The sequence below is a fragment of the Pongo pygmaeus genome, chromosome 15, assembly GCF_028885625.2.
Source record: "Pongo pygmaeus isolate AG05252 chromosome 15, NHGRI_mPonPyg2-v2.0_pri, whole genome shotgun sequence".
Classification (NCBI taxonomy): domain Eukaryota; kingdom Metazoa; phylum Chordata; class Mammalia; order Primates; family Hominidae; genus Pongo; species Pongo pygmaeus.
This window is the reverse complement of record NC_072388.2, coordinates 64,191,436-64,208,203: the sequence shown is the minus strand read 5'-3', so window position 1 is coordinate 64,208,203 and position 16,768 is coordinate 64,191,436. Positions and strand designations below refer to the sequence as shown.

The 16,768-nt window shown below is 42.8% G+C and overlaps 1 protein-coding gene across 5 annotated transcripts in view; it reads right to left on the bottom strand.

The window, feature by feature from the left end:
* FUT8 (fucosyltransferase 8) overlaps positions 1 to 16,768 on the bottom strand; it is a 456,741-nt gene that overhangs the window by 364,877 nt on the left and 75,096 nt on the right. For 3 of the 5 annotated variants that reach the window (XM_054449582.2, XM_063651682.1, XM_063651679.1), the window contains one exon: positions 714 to 799. The exons of 1 other annotated variant lie outside the window; for it this stretch is intronic. The gene's annotated coding sequence lies outside the window, so the exon portion shown is untranslated. Of the gene's footprint in view, positions 1 to 713; positions 800 to 4,640; positions 4,766 to 16,768 lie in introns of those variants that run through there. One more of the 5 variants, XM_054449583.2, reaches the window with a different exon arrangement.

Sequence of the window (16,768 nt, the reverse complement as noted above, 5' to 3'; positions counted from 1 at the left end):
TACTGAAATTTTACCACAGTACCTCATTCAGTAATTAAATGTGCTTTTCAAGGACAAATGTTGTCAGATGGAATAAGAAGCAAAAATTAGGCCCACTTTGTCCAATTTCAGCCATCTAGTCACCTTGATCCTCTGGTACCATTACTAATTAATGGCCCTTTAAAGCCTGGCCTGCAATTTGTTTTAAGTTAAATGCTCATTTCTAGCTGAATAGGAAAATATTTCAGTTATGATAATATTCCTTTCGTTTAGTTTAAAGGAAAGAGCTGTAGAAGATCATTTAAGAAAGAGAAAAAGCCTATTATTGAGAACACTCCATTAGTGAGAGCAAAGGGAGATGGGGCTTCAAAAAGATAGTGTTAAATGGTCCAAGTTAATGGCAATCAATAAATATTTAGGAAGTGGATTTAACCTGCATATTTTTAAGTTCTTCTTTTAAACGTAAAAAAATGTAACTTTAGATTCCAAATCTATCAAGGGCTAGGACTGTGCCACCTCTTTCTACAATGCCTAGGCAATTGTGGAGGCTCAGTGCATGGCAGCTGAGGTTGAGCCATCCTGCATTGCCTGACCCTCCTGCTATTATCGATGCCATGTGGTACAGGCAAGCGGACCAGCAAGCTAGAAGACTTCTAATTTTCCAGATGGTAAATGGGAACCTCTAAATGGGAAACTTGTGACACTGACTGTCCCTTTCTCTGGGAAACACTTACCAAAATTGGGATCAATACATTCAGAAGTAGCTGCCAAGGATTTCCTTCACTGACATCCAAGTGAACCAAGTTGGGATTGGGGGTAGCTGCAAGAAAAGGCAAGAAACATGACCAGCCTGCCTGAAGGAGGCTTGGAGGACCCCAGAGGGATGACCCTTCAAGTGGGAGTAAAGTTGGCGATGAGGTTGCAGAAGGCTGGGAGAGGTTGGGATAAAATAAGGGTAGCATCCCTACTTGGCTCTCCACAGCTTGAATATTGAACCACTAGAAATTGTTTCCAAAGCTGCTGTTGGACCCCTGCCATAGGCTTCTGAACCACGCCTCTAAAATACTACGTTATTCTATCCCTATCCATTTATTATTTTTGTCTAACCTTCTACTACGGTTTTAATGTGTGGTACAGTTTGGCTGTGTCCCCACCCAAATCTCAACTTGAATTGTATCTCCCAGAATTCCCATGTGTTGTGGGAGGGACCCGGGGGAGGCAATTGAATCATAGGGGCTTGTCTTTCCCATGCTATTCTAGTAATAGTGAATAAGTCTCATGAGATCTGATGGGTTTCTGCTTTTGCTCATTCCTCATTTTTCTCTTGCCACTGCCATGTAAGAAGTGCCTTTCACCTCCTGCCATGATTCTGAGGCCTCCCCAGCCATGTGGAAATATAAGTCCAATTAAACCTCTTTTTCTTCCCAGTCTCATGTATGTCTTTATCAGCAGCGCAAAAATGGACTATTACAATGTGTCTCCTCCAAAATTCCTGTTAAAACTTAATCCCTATTTTGCTGGTATTAAGAGGCGGGGCCTTTGGGGAAGTGATTCAGTCATGAGGGCAGAGCCCTCCTGAATAGATTAGTACCTTATAAAAGGGCTAGGGAACTAGCTCAGGCCCTTTTTGCCCTTTTGCCTTCTTCCAGGTGAGGACCCAGTGTTCGCCCCTCCTGCCATGTGAGGATGCCCAGCAAGATGGCCCTCACCAGGTATCAAATGCCAGAACCTTGATCTTGGACTTCCCAGCCCCTACAACTATGAGAAATAACTTTCAATTGTTTATACATTACTCAGTCCATGGTATCTTGTTATAGCAACACAATCAGAGTAAGACACTCACTTACAAAAAACAGACTCAAAATAATCAGGCCCCCTTTTCTTGAACCCAGAACAGCATGCAGTGCTGTGGAGACTGGATCCTGGTTTGCATCACTCACCCACTACAATTTCAGCTCCAAGCACATAAGGTAATTAGTACTCACTATATTTTTTTGTTTTTGGTTTTGAGACAGAGTCACCCTCTGTTGCCCAGGCTGGAGTGCAGTGGTGCCATCTCGGCTCATTGCAACCTCCGCCTCCCAGGATCAAGCGATTCTCCTGCCTCAGCCTCCTGAGTAGCTGGGACCACGGCGTGCACCACCATGCCCAGCTAGTTTTTTTCTATTTTTAGTAGAGACAGGGTTTCACCATGTTGGCCAGGCTGGTCTCAAACTCCTGACCTCAAATGATCTGCTCACCTCAGCCCCCCAAAGTGCTGGGATTACAGGCATGAGCCACCACACCTGGCCACTCACTAGATATTTATTGAATGTTTGAACCTTGCTTATATGATGCTGCTTTCTTGTGTTTCTGCATGTTATTTTTATTTGTTTAAAAAGCTTCTTGTGTTGGCCGAGCGAGGTGGCTCACGCATGTAATCCCAGCACTTTGGGAGGCCGAGGCAGGCAGATCACCTGAGGTTAGGAGTTCGAGACCAGCCTGACCAATATGATGAAATCCCATCTCTACTAAAAATACAAAAATTAGCCGGGCATGGTGGAATGTGCCTGTAATCCCAGCTACTAGGGAGGCTGAGACAGGAGAATCGCTTGAACCCAGGAGGCGGAGGTTGCAGTGAGCTGAGATCGTGCCACTGCACTCCAGCCTGGGCAACAAGAGTGAAACTCCATCTCAAAAAAAAAAAAAAAAAAAAAAAAAAAACCCTTGTGAAATTTTTTTAGAAGTATTACTGTATTTTTCATAATTCTTTACATGGAAGAGTCAAAGAAAAATTTTGATGCTGTAAGGGTCACTATGTAGACAAACAGATGTTTGGCTAATCTTCTAGTAGACTTATTTCACCTATAGTCCTGGAAGTATTCTAACATCGGCAAACTGAGGGAGTATTAATGTGAAACTTTAATGTGAAACAGACAGGGTTTTCTGTGTTTCCAAAATAAATAGCTTTCAGGTGAAATTATTATGGCTGGAAGACTTTATGGGTGACATAACCTGACATTTACTTAATGTGTTTTTTTAGGGGAGCCTCTATTTCTCTCGTAGAGTCTTGTTCTTCCCTCTTGCATCCTGGGCAGGTAGATACAAAACAAACATTTTCATTTCATCTCCACTCCAAAAATCCAAAATAATGACAAGATCAGCAATAGAACCTACACATTTGGCTTTATTGTAGATTCCATCCTACTTAACCTTTTTACCCACTGGCCCTCTGCTCCTGGTGCCTCGGGTTAAAGAAGATTGGCTTGAAACAAACATCAGCTGTCTCTCAAACTCTTTCTTAGCAGCTCACCTTCATCATCATACCCACTTGGTAGGGTGACTCCTAAACTATAATAACAAGAATAGTAAAGTTAATTTTATATAGACTCTTTCATACAGCTAGCTCCATTACAACATGTTTGCCAAGTTAAGAGTTGTAGAATTACAGTGCAGCACTATTGAGGTAAATAATAAGTAATAGCTGATACTAATAATTAGCTTAATTTATGGTCTGGTAGAACTGTCACAACTGAGGCAGCTCTCCCTCTGCCCCTCATCTCTTCTCTGTCTTTTCCTTCTCCCTCCTTTGGAAACAGCCACCAAGTGAAGTGCTGAGATTGTCATATGACTCACCATAAATTCAAGTCACTTATTCTTATAACCTGTAGCTTTATAACCGTATTATATCAAAAATTTCCAACTTCTTTGAAGTTGCATCACCCTATCATTGTTTAATTTCACAACTGGTTCTCCTGATGTCATGCACTCGGTGGGAGGGACATACTAGGCTAGATTCAAACCTCTTGAGAGTTTGCAACATCCTCAGAAAGGTTCTTGCTTTTTACAAGATCGAGGTTGACAATTACTACTCTGCACAGTAACACTGTAAAGAGGATCCTACTTTCCACTTAAACCAAGGAATTAGAAAGCAAACAAATCAGCAAGGCCATATCAGGATCACATAGCAGAAATTGGGAACGACTATTTTTCCAATGTCTGTGGATGGTGACTTTCCATGAACACTCTGATCTCACTATAATTGGAAAGAATTCCAAAATATTATTACATAAACCTGATTTTAAAACCCATGCAGCTTTGATTTAACACAGAATGCCCATTTTATCACATTTGGGTTTTTAAAAATTTTTTTATTTTTACCACCAGGCAAGAATATCACATTTGTTAATCACTTATCTCCCCATTTACTGACCTTAGTCTCTAAGTCCTGGAGCAGAATATGGACTTTTCCTACAATCAAATAACCTGGTGACCAAACTCTCCAGTTCCATCAAAGCTGCAACTTTTGTAAAATATACTCTAGGGAGCCAGAGGGAGTTTGGACCTAGAGGTTTTTCATATTGTCTGCTGCAGCATGCAGGATAATTGTCAGGGTGTCCTCTATGCTCTGATAAAACTGCCAACTTATCTGAATGAAATGTATCTCAATAACACTCCATGCTGGGGAGGGGAGCCTGAGCAGGAAGCAGCAGTAACATTTTATGCACCTTTTATTATTGCATAAAAGTGATTAAATGACAATTTATTACTAGGTTAAGACATCAAAACAATTAAAATGAACATAAAAATCTAACATTGCCAGGCTCTTCCGGGCTACCTGAGAGTAACTGACACATCCATCTTTTTCTATCCCTCACATGAAACTCTTCATAGGAACTCACCTTGCTCTCCAAGACCTCCCTACCTAGAGGTGACAGAAGAGCCCAGGTCTGAGTCCCATCAAACATGGAGTTGTTTTTTGTCAGGGGAAGAGATCTCTTAGTTTTCTTGAAGATGAACTTGTCTGCTATGAAAGAAAAAAAATCAGTGCTTTTAATAACTGTGAGCAGGGCGCAGTGGCTCATGCCTGTAATCCCAGCACTTTGGGAGGCCAAGGCGGGTGGATCACTTGAGGTCAGGAGTTCAAGACCAGCCTGACCAACATGGTGAAACCCCATCTCTACTAAAAATACAAAAACTAGCCGGGCATGGTGGTAGGCACCTATAATCCCAGCTACTTGGGAGGCTGAGGCAAGAGAATCACTTGAAACCAGGAGGTGGAGGTTGCAGTGAACCAAGGTCACACCACCTCACTCCAGCCTGTGTGACAGAAAGAGACTCTGTCTCAAAAAAAAAAAAAAAAAAAAAAAAACCTGTGGATGAAACGAGAGATTTTCGTTTCTTGCTTCTACCACCACCACATGTTCTTCTTGATTTTGTTTGGCTGATACTAAAATCAGGTTCAAAATATTGTATTTGCTCCATCTCTCTCCACCAAAACAGAAGCCTTTCTGCCAACTGTCTTCCTAGTCTCACTGCCCTGTAATATTTGCTAGAATAATAATCATGGAAAACCATACTTGACAAATAGAAATTTTCTTCTGCAGAAAGTTCTTTGGTTTTACTCTATGCTTTCCAGAATACACACCTTTTCTTATTATTTTATTTATTTTATTACTATTTTTTTGAGACAGGGTCTCACTCTGACACCCAGGCTGGAGTGCAGTGGCATGATCTTGGCTTGCTGCAACCTCTATTTCCCTGGATCAAGCGATTCTCCGGCCTCAGCTTCCTGAGTAGCTGGGATTACAGGCATGCGCCACCATGCCCGGCTAGCTTTTGTGTTTTTTGTAGAGACAGGGTTTCACCATGTTGGTCAGGCTGGTCTTGAATTCCTGGCCTCAAGTGATCTGCCCGCCTTGGCCTCCCAAAGTGCTGGGATTACAGGCATGAGCCACTGCACCCAGCCACAGAATACAAACTTTTTAGATTCTGAATTCAAAATATTCCTTTCTAAGAGGCAATGTCTGACAAACATCAGTTTGAATACCAGTGACACTACTTACTTGCTACAAGGCTCTCTGAGCCTATTTCATCTGTAAAATGGGGCCAAGCCAAGTGAGAGCTATTAGTACTCCCGCCCTATTCTTTCCATTTTAGACAGGGTCTTGCTCTGTCACCCAGGCTGGAGTGCAGTGGCACCACCATGGCTCACTGCAGCCTCAACATTCTGGGCTCAAGTGATCCTCCCACCTAAGCCTCCCAAGTATCTGGAACCACAGGCACGCACCACCACAACCAGCTAATTTTAAAACTTTTTTTGTAGAGATGTGGTCTTGCTGTGTTACCCAGGCTGATCTCAAACTCCTGGGCTCAAACAATCCTCCCTCCTCAGCCTTCCAAAGTGCTAGGATCACAGGTGTGAGCCACCCCACCTGGTCCTCTCCACCCTAGTCTTGCTGTTTATGTCCATGTCTTAACTATGGTGATTAGCCTGAATTTTATTGCCTACAATATTTGCCACATGTGACAACCAGTTTAATTATGATGATATGAGTTGGCAGAAAATAATTTTTTGGAAGTAATCAGATATCTGAAATTTCCTGGGCTCATCTTAAAGGGTGTATTGAGGAACTAAACAAAGACAAGAGTTCTCAGACTTCATATACCCTTAGGATTTCTCACCTTCTACTTAAGAAATGACCACCCCACCCCTGTGTTTATTTATTAGTAACTCAAGAGCTTTTGTAAACCAATTACAATGAACAAACAGCTCTTATTGTAAGGCAATAAACAACAGTAAACCCTGACCTTATCTAAATTCATTGCTCTAAGCCACAGACCTTCAGGGAATAGTTAGGTTTACAACTCACCCTTGGTAAGCCAGTGAGGTGGCTCACACCTGTAATCCCAGCACTTTGGGAGGCAGAAGCCAGTGGATCATGAGGTCAGGAGTTCGAGACCAGCCTGGCCAATATGGTGAACTCCCATCTCTACTAAAAATACAAAAAAAAATTAGCCAGGCGTGATGGCACACACTTGTAGTCCCAGCTACTTGGGAGGCTGAGGCAGAAGAATTGCTTGAACCCAGGAGGCAGAGGTTGCAGTGAGCCAAAATTGTACCACTGCACTCCAGCCTGGGTGACAGAAAAAGACTCCGTCAAAAAAAAAAAAAAAAAAAAACTCACCGTTGGTTAGGATTGAAGGTTTATAGGCACACTGGTCCAGCTGTCTTTGGGGAACTTGAGGAACCAATAGTGCCAAAATACCAAGTATGGAAAGCCAAAGAACTCATATCAGTCAGAGTCACCTTCGGTCTTTCATGGTGTGGGCAGGGGCAGGGGAAGTGGAGGTATAAAGGAAAGAGAGAATCAGAGAAAAATCCATGTTTATCCAAACCCCTTTTTCCCAGGACATTTGAATATGTAGTACATTATAGACAATTTCTCCTCCAGGTATATAAACCAATAAAATAAATGGAAAATCATTATTGTCCAGTGAAACATGGCAGACTGTATACTCACATTTATCTCTATTCTCACAAAAACAAACTCAGCAAAGAAATTTTTAAATGACATAAACACACAAAGACAAACAGCATTAGACAAAGACACAGCAAATAAGAGAAATAAACAATAGAGAAAGCTGAAACCTAAACCTATAGGAAAAACAGAATAATGAGTCTGAGAATCCCAGAAAGATTTGGCCTTTGGGGGCAACTGGTTCCTCCGAAGGTGGGAGTGCTGGGCAGGCCTGAAAACAGGAGCACTGGTTGAAAGTTTGTATAAAACCAAGTTAGATCCCTTCCGGTTCTTCTCCTCTTAACTCTCCTTGCCAGGCAGCTGTCCCTGCCCCATTCCTCCAGGATTCTGCCTGGGAGAGGGAGATCTGGCACAGCTGGAAAAAGGACGGACGGTGGCACTGAAGACCATCTCTACACTGTTGCCCTCCTACAACTGGCTTTTGGCGCATTAGCAGGTAGGCTTATAGCCCCCAGGGGCGAATGGAAGAATTTTTCTCAGAGAAAACTGATAAACCTATGAAAAACTGGGATCCCATACAATTGAAATGGGAGAGTTCCCTGACCCACTGTGGTACGTGCAACAGAGGTGTGGCTCATTATTTGGCCGCTGCATGCTGGAACACCTTATGGGAGGGGAAGCACACAGGTGAGCAGGTGCAGGAGCTGGGGCGAGCACTTTTGGGCTCTGGCCCCACAGCAGTGTCTAGTGGTGTTGCACCGCTCTTTTAGCCCTGCCGTTCCCCTGGAGTTCGGTCTTTCTGCATCCTATCTCCTCTCTGACTGCCCCAGCCGAACTCCTCTCAACATTCAGACGCTTCCTTTCTTCTCTCCTTCTCTGCCGTGCCACTCTGCTGCTCTCTCACTCTGCCACTCTTCTGCTTGTGGAGCCTGGGGTTTGGGGTTTATATGGCCACAGGATAGGGGGACATGACAGGCCAAAAGGCAACATTTGGGTGCAAAAACAGGAATGCCTGTTCTCATTTAGGGCTGCAGGTCCAAGCTTGAGGGTGGAGCCCTCGCCAGGGACCCCCCCCTCCTGCATCCTGTCCATATCTAAGGACAGGGATCCTGTTGACTAAGATCCCAGGTAGAATGGCCAGATAAATTCAGATTTCAGATAAACAATGAGTAATTTCTTATTATTAATATGTTCATAGTAATATTTGGGACACACTTATATTTTAAAATTATTTATTACTTATCTGAGATTCCAGTTTAATTGGGCATCCTATATTTTATCTGGCATCTCTACTCCCTACCCCGAATTCTAGGGCTCCTCAGCCTAGAATTGGCTCCTCAGTGCCTCACTCTCATACAGGAACAGAAAGCTAGGAACACACCAGGTATGTGAGGAAAGCCTCCAACCGGAAAGAGAGACCAAAAGCAAGTAACAGTACAAAGGAACTCAGGAGAAATGAACAATGAAGGAAGCAGAAGAGGCTAAACAAACTGAAAGTATTATCAGAGAGATAGGAGAAAAATTGCACCATGAAACAGGAACAGCATTCTACTAAAGAAGGAAGGAGGCCAGGCACGGTGGCTCATGCCTGTAATCCCAGCACTTTGGAAGGCCAAGGTGGGCGGATTGCCCGAGCTCAGGAGTTCAAAACCAGCCTGGGCAACATGGTGAAACCCCATCTCTACTAAAAATGCAAAAAATTAGCCGGGCATGGTGGTGGGCGCCTGTAATCCCAGCTACTCAGGAGGCTGAGGCAGGAGAATCACTTGAACCCGGGAGGCAGAGGTTGCAGTGAGCCAAGATCGTGCCACTGCACTCCAGCCTGGGTGGCGGAGCAAGACTCTGTCCCAAAAGAAAAAAAAAGAAGGAAGAGAAAGAAGTTAGTTATGAAACTAAGATAGTTTGAAAATATAGAAATCATTTTTTCAATTATCTCAGTTACAGAAATCCGTTTTCTCAGTTTTCTTAAAAATTTACTAGAAGCGTTGGAAGATAAGTAGAGGAGTCCTGGTCTGCAATGTTGAAGGCCAAGGTGGATGAGGATCTCCATGTGGGGAATGCCCCAGCACAAGGCATCAGAGGTCAAAGGAGGAGAGAAAAGAATTTGTGTAGGGGAGGAGGTGGCAGTGGGAACAGGAGCTTGGTTACACCTGGGGGATTGATCAAATATGTAAATAAATTACAGATAACGAGGGTCAGGTTTCTACTGCCAGAGAAGGGAGGTACAAATACAGAAACAGAGAAAATGAAGATGTGCTCTGTGATACTGAATTAGAATTGGAGGTATCACTATGAACACATGGTTTCCAACACAGGAGAGATAAATAGAAAACTAGAGATGTAAATGTATGTGTTTGTGTGTATATATATATATATATATATACATACATACATTCCTTAGCTCTGCTCACTGAGCAGCCCTGGGCAACAGTGATGCCTCAGTAGTAACAAGCACACCTAGCACCCAGATCTCGGCTTCTAAACTTAATTGTTCACTAGGGCTCTTTGGAGAAATGGCTGACTCCTGGGTCAAGGAAAGTACAAAATAAGCCTGGAAAATGTGTTGTGCCAGAAAACAAGAAAGTGCTTAAAGAATGATGGTGACATGTCAAAGGACATGAAAGTCAGCTTGAAGGACTCCTAATGACTAAGCTGGAAACAATTTGAGCATCAAAATATGTAACTAATAAGTTAAAAGTCTGATGAGGACTGCAGTATTTGCAGTTTCTAAGTAAATCCCTCATAATTACTTATTTATTATGAAATAACTGGTCTGTAATTTTCAAAAGTGCCAAGGTCATATAAGTCAAAGAGACTGACCAATTAATTCTTCTAATAAAGACCAATTAATTCTTCTAATAAAGACATTATTGAGACAACTACTAAAACTTGAATGGGATCTAAATATTGAACGATAGTAATACATCAACGTTAATTTCCTAATTTTCACAGCTTTATTATGGCTTTTGTAGGTTACATCCTTGTTTGTAGGAAATATACATTAAAATTTGTAGGGTGATAGGGCGTCAGATCAACAATTAACTCTCAAATAGTTCAGGAAGAAAAGTTCTGTACAACTGTGAAGGTGTGTGGTCGTTTTGCAGGGGACTAGAATGGGCTACACCCAAATATGGCCCTTTGACACAGGATTATTTTAAGCTGAAGACAACTGAGAAATGGAAAAAAGCTCTCTGCCCACCCCTCCCACACTCCCATTTGACTAAAAGAAGATTTAGTTTCTTAATCATCTGAAACTCTTATTGGCCCAGAGACGGCACTGAGAGAAATCTACATGACAAACATTACTAAACCAACTTCTATCTTCCAGGAGTTTCACCCATATATTTAGCGTCCCACAGTTTGCTGCCCCGAAAAGCCTAAACCCCTTTTCCTTTGTCTTGTCACTTCTCAACATATTGTTCTTTGTTCAAATGTTAACAAGTTTTAGCCACCCCACTTTGAGTTACTTATCACTGCTCATCACTGAGTTTCTATCGCATGCTGCACATGTTAATAAACGATTTGTTTTTCTCTTGCTAATCTGTTTTTTTGTCAGCTTAATTCCCAGAGCTCCAGCTGGAGACCCTAGGAGAATAGAGGAAAAAGTTTTTTCTTCTTCTACAGTTTCAAGACAAATTATATACATAATATATAATTTATATATAGACAAATTGTACATAACTATATATATAGTTATACATATATATTTTTGTTTATATATATTTATATGTATCATATAGTTGTGATGATTAAATGGGCCAATGTGTTTTTAAAAAGACTATGTGTGGCCGGGTGAAATGGCTCTTGCCTGTAATCCTAGCACTTTGGGAGGCCGAGGCAGGCAGATCACGAGGTCAGGAGATCAAGACCATACTGGCTAACACGGTGAAACCCCGTCTCTACTAAAAAATACAAAAAATTAGCCGGGCCTGGTGGTGGGCGCCTGTAGTCCCAGCTACTCAGGAGGCTGAGGCGGGAGAATGGCGTGAACCCGGGAGGCGGAGCTTGCAGTGAGCGGAGATAGTGCCACTGCACTCCAGCCTGGGTGACAGAGCAAGACTCCGTCTCAAAAAAAAAAAAAAAAAAAAAAAAAAGACTATGTGTGCTCTAAAGCAGTGACTTCCTGCCATTTGGATTTCATGATCCTATAAAACTTTTTTTTTTTAATGGGAGAAACACTGTAGTTACCATTTTTTTATTTAGCCACACGATGACATGAAGAAGAATAATACTAGCATCTATCATTATTATAATTTCATAAATGACTATTTCTGTGAGGAGCGTCTCATCTTTGTTACTGGAAAGGGGTCCTGATTCAGACCCAAAGAGAGGGTTCTTGGATCTCCAGCAAGAAAGAATTTGGGGCGAGTCCATAAAGTGAAAGAAAGTTTATGAAGAAAGTAAAGGAATAAAGAATGGCTACTCCATAGACAGAGCAGTGGCACGGGCTGCTTAACTGAATATACTTATAGTCATTTCTGGATTATATGCCAAACAAGGGGTAGATTATTCATGAGTTTCCTGGGAAAGGAGTGGGCATTTCCTGGAACTAAGGTTTCCTCTCCCTTTTAGACCATATAGGGTAACTTCCTGATATTGCCATGACATTTATAAACTGTCATAGCTCTGGTAGGAGAGTCTTAGCATGTAATGCATTATAATTAGTGTATAATGAGCAGTGAGGAGGACCAGAGGTCACTTTTGTCACCATCTTCGTTTTGGTGGGTTTTGGCCAGCTTCCTTACGGCATCCTTTTATCAGCAGGGTCTTTGTGACCTGTATCTTGTGCTGACCTGACCTTCTCATCCCGGAACTTAGAATGCCTAGCCTCCTAGGAATGCAGCTCAGTAGGTCTCATCCTTATTTTACCCAGCCCCTATACAAGATGAAGTCACTCTGGTTTAAACATCTCTGACACGTTGGCAGAGACACAATCTCGAAATTTAAAAATTGAATATATTTGCCTCTAAGAAAAACTTGGTACCTTGTCCTTATTCTTATCATTTTGCCATTGCACCAACTTGTGACAATTTCTTCATGAAGCAGGCCATGTTCCCATATTTGGGGCCCGGTCTTTCCTCTTTTCCTGCCCATTCACCTAATCTGTAAGGCTTTACTGCCCCACAGGGTAGCCACTTGCTGCATGTGGCTATTAGGCACTTAAAATGTGGTTAGTTCATTTTAAGTGCTCTACACGGAAAATATATGCTGACTTTCAGACATAGCATAAAAAATGTAAAATATCTCAATAATTTTGTATATTGATTATGTGTAGAAATAATAGTATTTTGGACATACTGGGTTAGACATAATATATCATTAAAAGTAATTTTGCAGCCGGGCATGGTGGCTCACGCCTGTAATCCCAACACTTTGGGAGGCCAAGGTGGGTGGATTGCCTGAGGTCAGGAGTTCGAGACTAGCCTGGCCAACATGGTGAAACCCCGTCTCTAATAAAAATACAAAAAATAGGCCAGGCGCAGTGGCTCACGCCTGTAATCCCAGCACTTTGGGAGGCCGAGGCGGGGCGGATCACGAGGTCAGGAGATCGAGACCATCCTGGCTAACACGGTGAAACTCCGACTCTACTAAAAATACAAAAAAGTAACTGGGAGTGGTGGCCGGCGCCTGTAGTCCCAGCTACTCAAGAGGCTGAGGCAGGAGAATGGCGTGAACCCGGAAGGCGGGGCTTGCAGTGAGCCGAGATCGCGCCACTGCACTGCAGCCTGGGCGACAGGGCAAGACTCCATCTCAAAAAAAAAAAAAAAAAAAAATACAAAAAATAGCCAGGCGTGGTGGCAGGTGCCTGTAATCCCAGCTACTCAAGAGGCCAAGGCAGGAGAATCGCTCGAACCCAGGAGGCGGAGGTTGCAGTAAGCCGAGATCATACCACTGCACTCCAGCCTGGGCAACAAGAGTGAAACTCTGTCTCAAAAAAAGAAAAAAAAAAAAGGTGGCTCACGCCTGTAATCCCAGCACTTTGGGAGGCCCAGGCGGGCGGATCACAAGGTCAGGAGGTCAAGACCATCCTGGCTAACACGGTGAAACCCCGTCTCTACTAAAAATACAAAAAATTAGCTGGACGTGGTGGCGGGCACCTGTAGTCCCAGCTACTTGGGAAGCTGAGACAGGAGAATGGCATGAACCCCGGGAGGCAGAGCTTGCAGTGAGCCGAGATCGCACCACTGCACTCCAGCCTGGGCAACAGAGCGAGACTCCATCTCAAAAAAAAAAAGTAATTTTGCTTATGTTCTTTTACTTTTTTAAAGTGGTTACCAGAAAATTTTAAATTATGTGGCTCACATTATATTTCCATGAAACAGCACTGCTATAAAGATACTTTCTTTCCCAAATCAGTTTGCCAGCTTTTCTTCTGAAGAAAGAACTGGGGGAGATAAAGAAATGGGATTGGAGAAGTGGGAATAAAGAGATGGGGGAATGAAGGAAGGGAATAAACACATGGCCTGGGTATTGGGGACAATTTGCAGGATTTGGTGGGTAAAAGCCTTTGTCAGATGTGGATTAAGGAGAGAAAAGAGAATTTCAGAAGTGTTCTCTGGGTTCTGAATCGAATTCCCTGCAGTGTTCTTTTAGAGATTTGCATCTCTAAAGATTGGAGTGCATGTTAAATTTCTTCTTGGTTTCTGGATTACCTTCTTTGATTATGATTTGGGGAAACTGAGCCTCCTGAGGGCTTCAGAATTTATTTGGGTTACTTTATTATTCTAAATAGTCCTTAAATCACTCCACAGAGCTTTTTAGGACTTTTCTTTCCATCCTTTTCTTCCATGCTTACCACCCTTCCAAATTGGGCCCAGGGTTACAAAATAAGGGTAGTTGCTCAGTGCTGGGAGGATCCCTCCAGATTTTCAATCCTACCCCATCTCCTGTCCCATTAGACTTCACAGTGTTCCTGTGGAATGGACTCTTAACAGTGGTCCCTTTCTAATGGAGATCTCATCCCACTGAGGCTTTCTTATGCTCTAGACTCTAAAGATGAAGAGTCATTTCCTTAATGAAATGCCACTTTCTTATCCTCCCTATAAAATTAATGATTCAGGCCTTCCCTTTAAACTTCCTCCAAGGCAAAATGGTCCAGGATACACACTGCTCCATCCCATGGGGAAATCCACTTTCTGTAATGTAGAAACGAGTCTTCAGGATGGGGACAGGAGAAGACAGCCCACCGCCAACCCCTCTGGCCAGCTCCAAAGTACACCTGACTTCTTAGAGCTCTGGAGAAATCTGGAGATGTTGCAGTCCTTAGGGAATCAGTTGCTTAAGGACACAGAATCTTTTCTCTCTTCCATTTCCCCTTTCTCAGCTCTACGCTTTCCTCTACATTTGCTTTTCCAGTAGTCTCTAGCACATGTCTCTTCCTCTCCCCTCCCTTCTTACAGAAGGAATCTTCAGAACCATGGCATGTGCAGAACCAATCTACAGCAGCCTCTTCAGAACCATGGCGTGTGCACAGGACCAATTTGCCACTTCTCCTGAGGGTATTGCATTTTAAACCTTTTAACTGACTGTACAATGAAAAACTGGTTTAAAAGAATTTCAATCTCCAGAGCATAGCTGGAAAGTCTAGGATATTTTGAGGGGCGGGAGTCATTTCCTGGGGCTCTAAGACACAACACTATAGTAAGCTGCTTAATTTAATTAGATGAGGTAGGCCTTTTAAAAGTCTATTCTGAGGGATCCTTTGGATCATCTTGCCACTACTAACCAAAGAGATGCTTTGAAAAGCACAGAGCTGTGGTAGGGTATAGGCTGAATACTCATTCTGGTGGGCTGTTGGGTACATATCCTAGCAATAACATATAATGTCATTGTGATCAAAGCATTAAGACAGGATTTCTTTTCTCTGCCAACAAACAAGCAAACAAACCCCACAAAAGCCATCAGGGGAAAAACTAGTGTAATAGTTTTCCAATGTCCAGTCTTTCTAAGTCTGGTCCATTTAGGTCTCAGCTCAAATCTCACTTCCTCAGAGATGCCTTTCCCTGACTACCCAATCTATAGTAGCAACTTCCCTGCCTCGTTCACTCTGCACAACATTACGGTGTCTCATTTTCTTCATAATATTTACTGTTACCTTAAATTTTCTCATTCGACTACTTACTGTCTTCTCTATTAGAACATAAACTCCATAAGGGTAGAAACTTTGTCTTGCGCTGTCTCTCCAGTGCTAGACACATACTGTTACAGGAAAGGGGTCTGGATCCAGACCCCAAGAGAGGGTTCTTGGATCTTGTGCAAGAAAGAATTCAGGGTGAGTCCATAAAGTGAGAGCAAGTTTATTTTTTAAAAATACAAAAATTATCTGGGCATGGTGACGCATGCCTATAGTCCCAGCTACTCAGGAGGCTGAGGCAGGAGAATCGCTTGAACCCAGGAGGCAGAGGCTGCAGTGAGCCAAGATCGCACCACTGCACTATAGCCTGGGCGACAGAACAAGACTCTGTCTCAAAAAAAAAAAAAGAAAAGAAAAGAAAGTAAAGGAATATAAGAATGGCTACTCCATAGGCAGAGCAGCACCAAGGGCTTCTGGTTGCCCATTTATATGGTTATTTATTGATTGCATGCTAAACAAGGGGTGGATTATTCATACCTCCCCTTTTCAGACCATATAGGGTAACCTCTTGTCATTGTCATGGCATTTGTAAACTGTCATGGCGCTGGTGGGAGTGCAGCAGTGAGGACGACCAGAGGTCACTCTCATCACCTTCTTGGTTTTGGTGGGTTTTAGCTGGCTTCCTTACTGCAACCTGTTTTATCAGCAAGCTCTTTATGACCTGTGTCTTGTGCTGACCTCCTATCTCATCCTGTGACTTAAAATGCCTTAACCTCCTGGGAATGCAGCCCAGTAGGTCTCAGCCTCATTTTACCCAGCTCCTATTCAAGATGGAGTTGCTCTTGTTCACATGCCTCTTACAATACTAGATGCTCAATAATTATTTGTTAAATGAATGAGAGAGAGAGAGAGAGAGAGAGAGAGAGGAAGAATTTATTAGGTCTTAGGAGGGGAATCATGCCCCTCTTTGCTCTTTAGGAGGGCAGGGTAATTGCAGATACTCAGACACTCATCAGACATTGCAGAGTATTTAGTGAAGTTGCAAAGCAGCTGAGGGTCTAGCAGTAGGCTGCCTAATATATCTAAAAGAAAACAGCATTTTGCTTTAACTGGAAGTAAAACTGATTATTCTGTTTCAAGCTGAATGTGGTCAAATAAGGGGAGAATACCTTGGAACAGGTTTTTGCCAAAAGGATTAGAATAGAGTGAGGGAGAATAGATTAATGTGAAGTTGATCACTCAAAACTTCAAAAGGTACATACTGTACCTGGGAACACGGCCAAAGCATGCGGGGTGTGTGTGGACTGCAAGCCCTCAGGTGTAAGCCCTGGCTCACAGAGAAGACACGCGTGCAATCGAGTGTGGCCCAGGAATGATGTGACATTGTGGAAAATGAAGTTAATGGGATCATTAAAGATGCAGATGTGCCTAGATTTCAAGGAAGACTTAGGCCTATTAGGAGAGTCATTTCAGA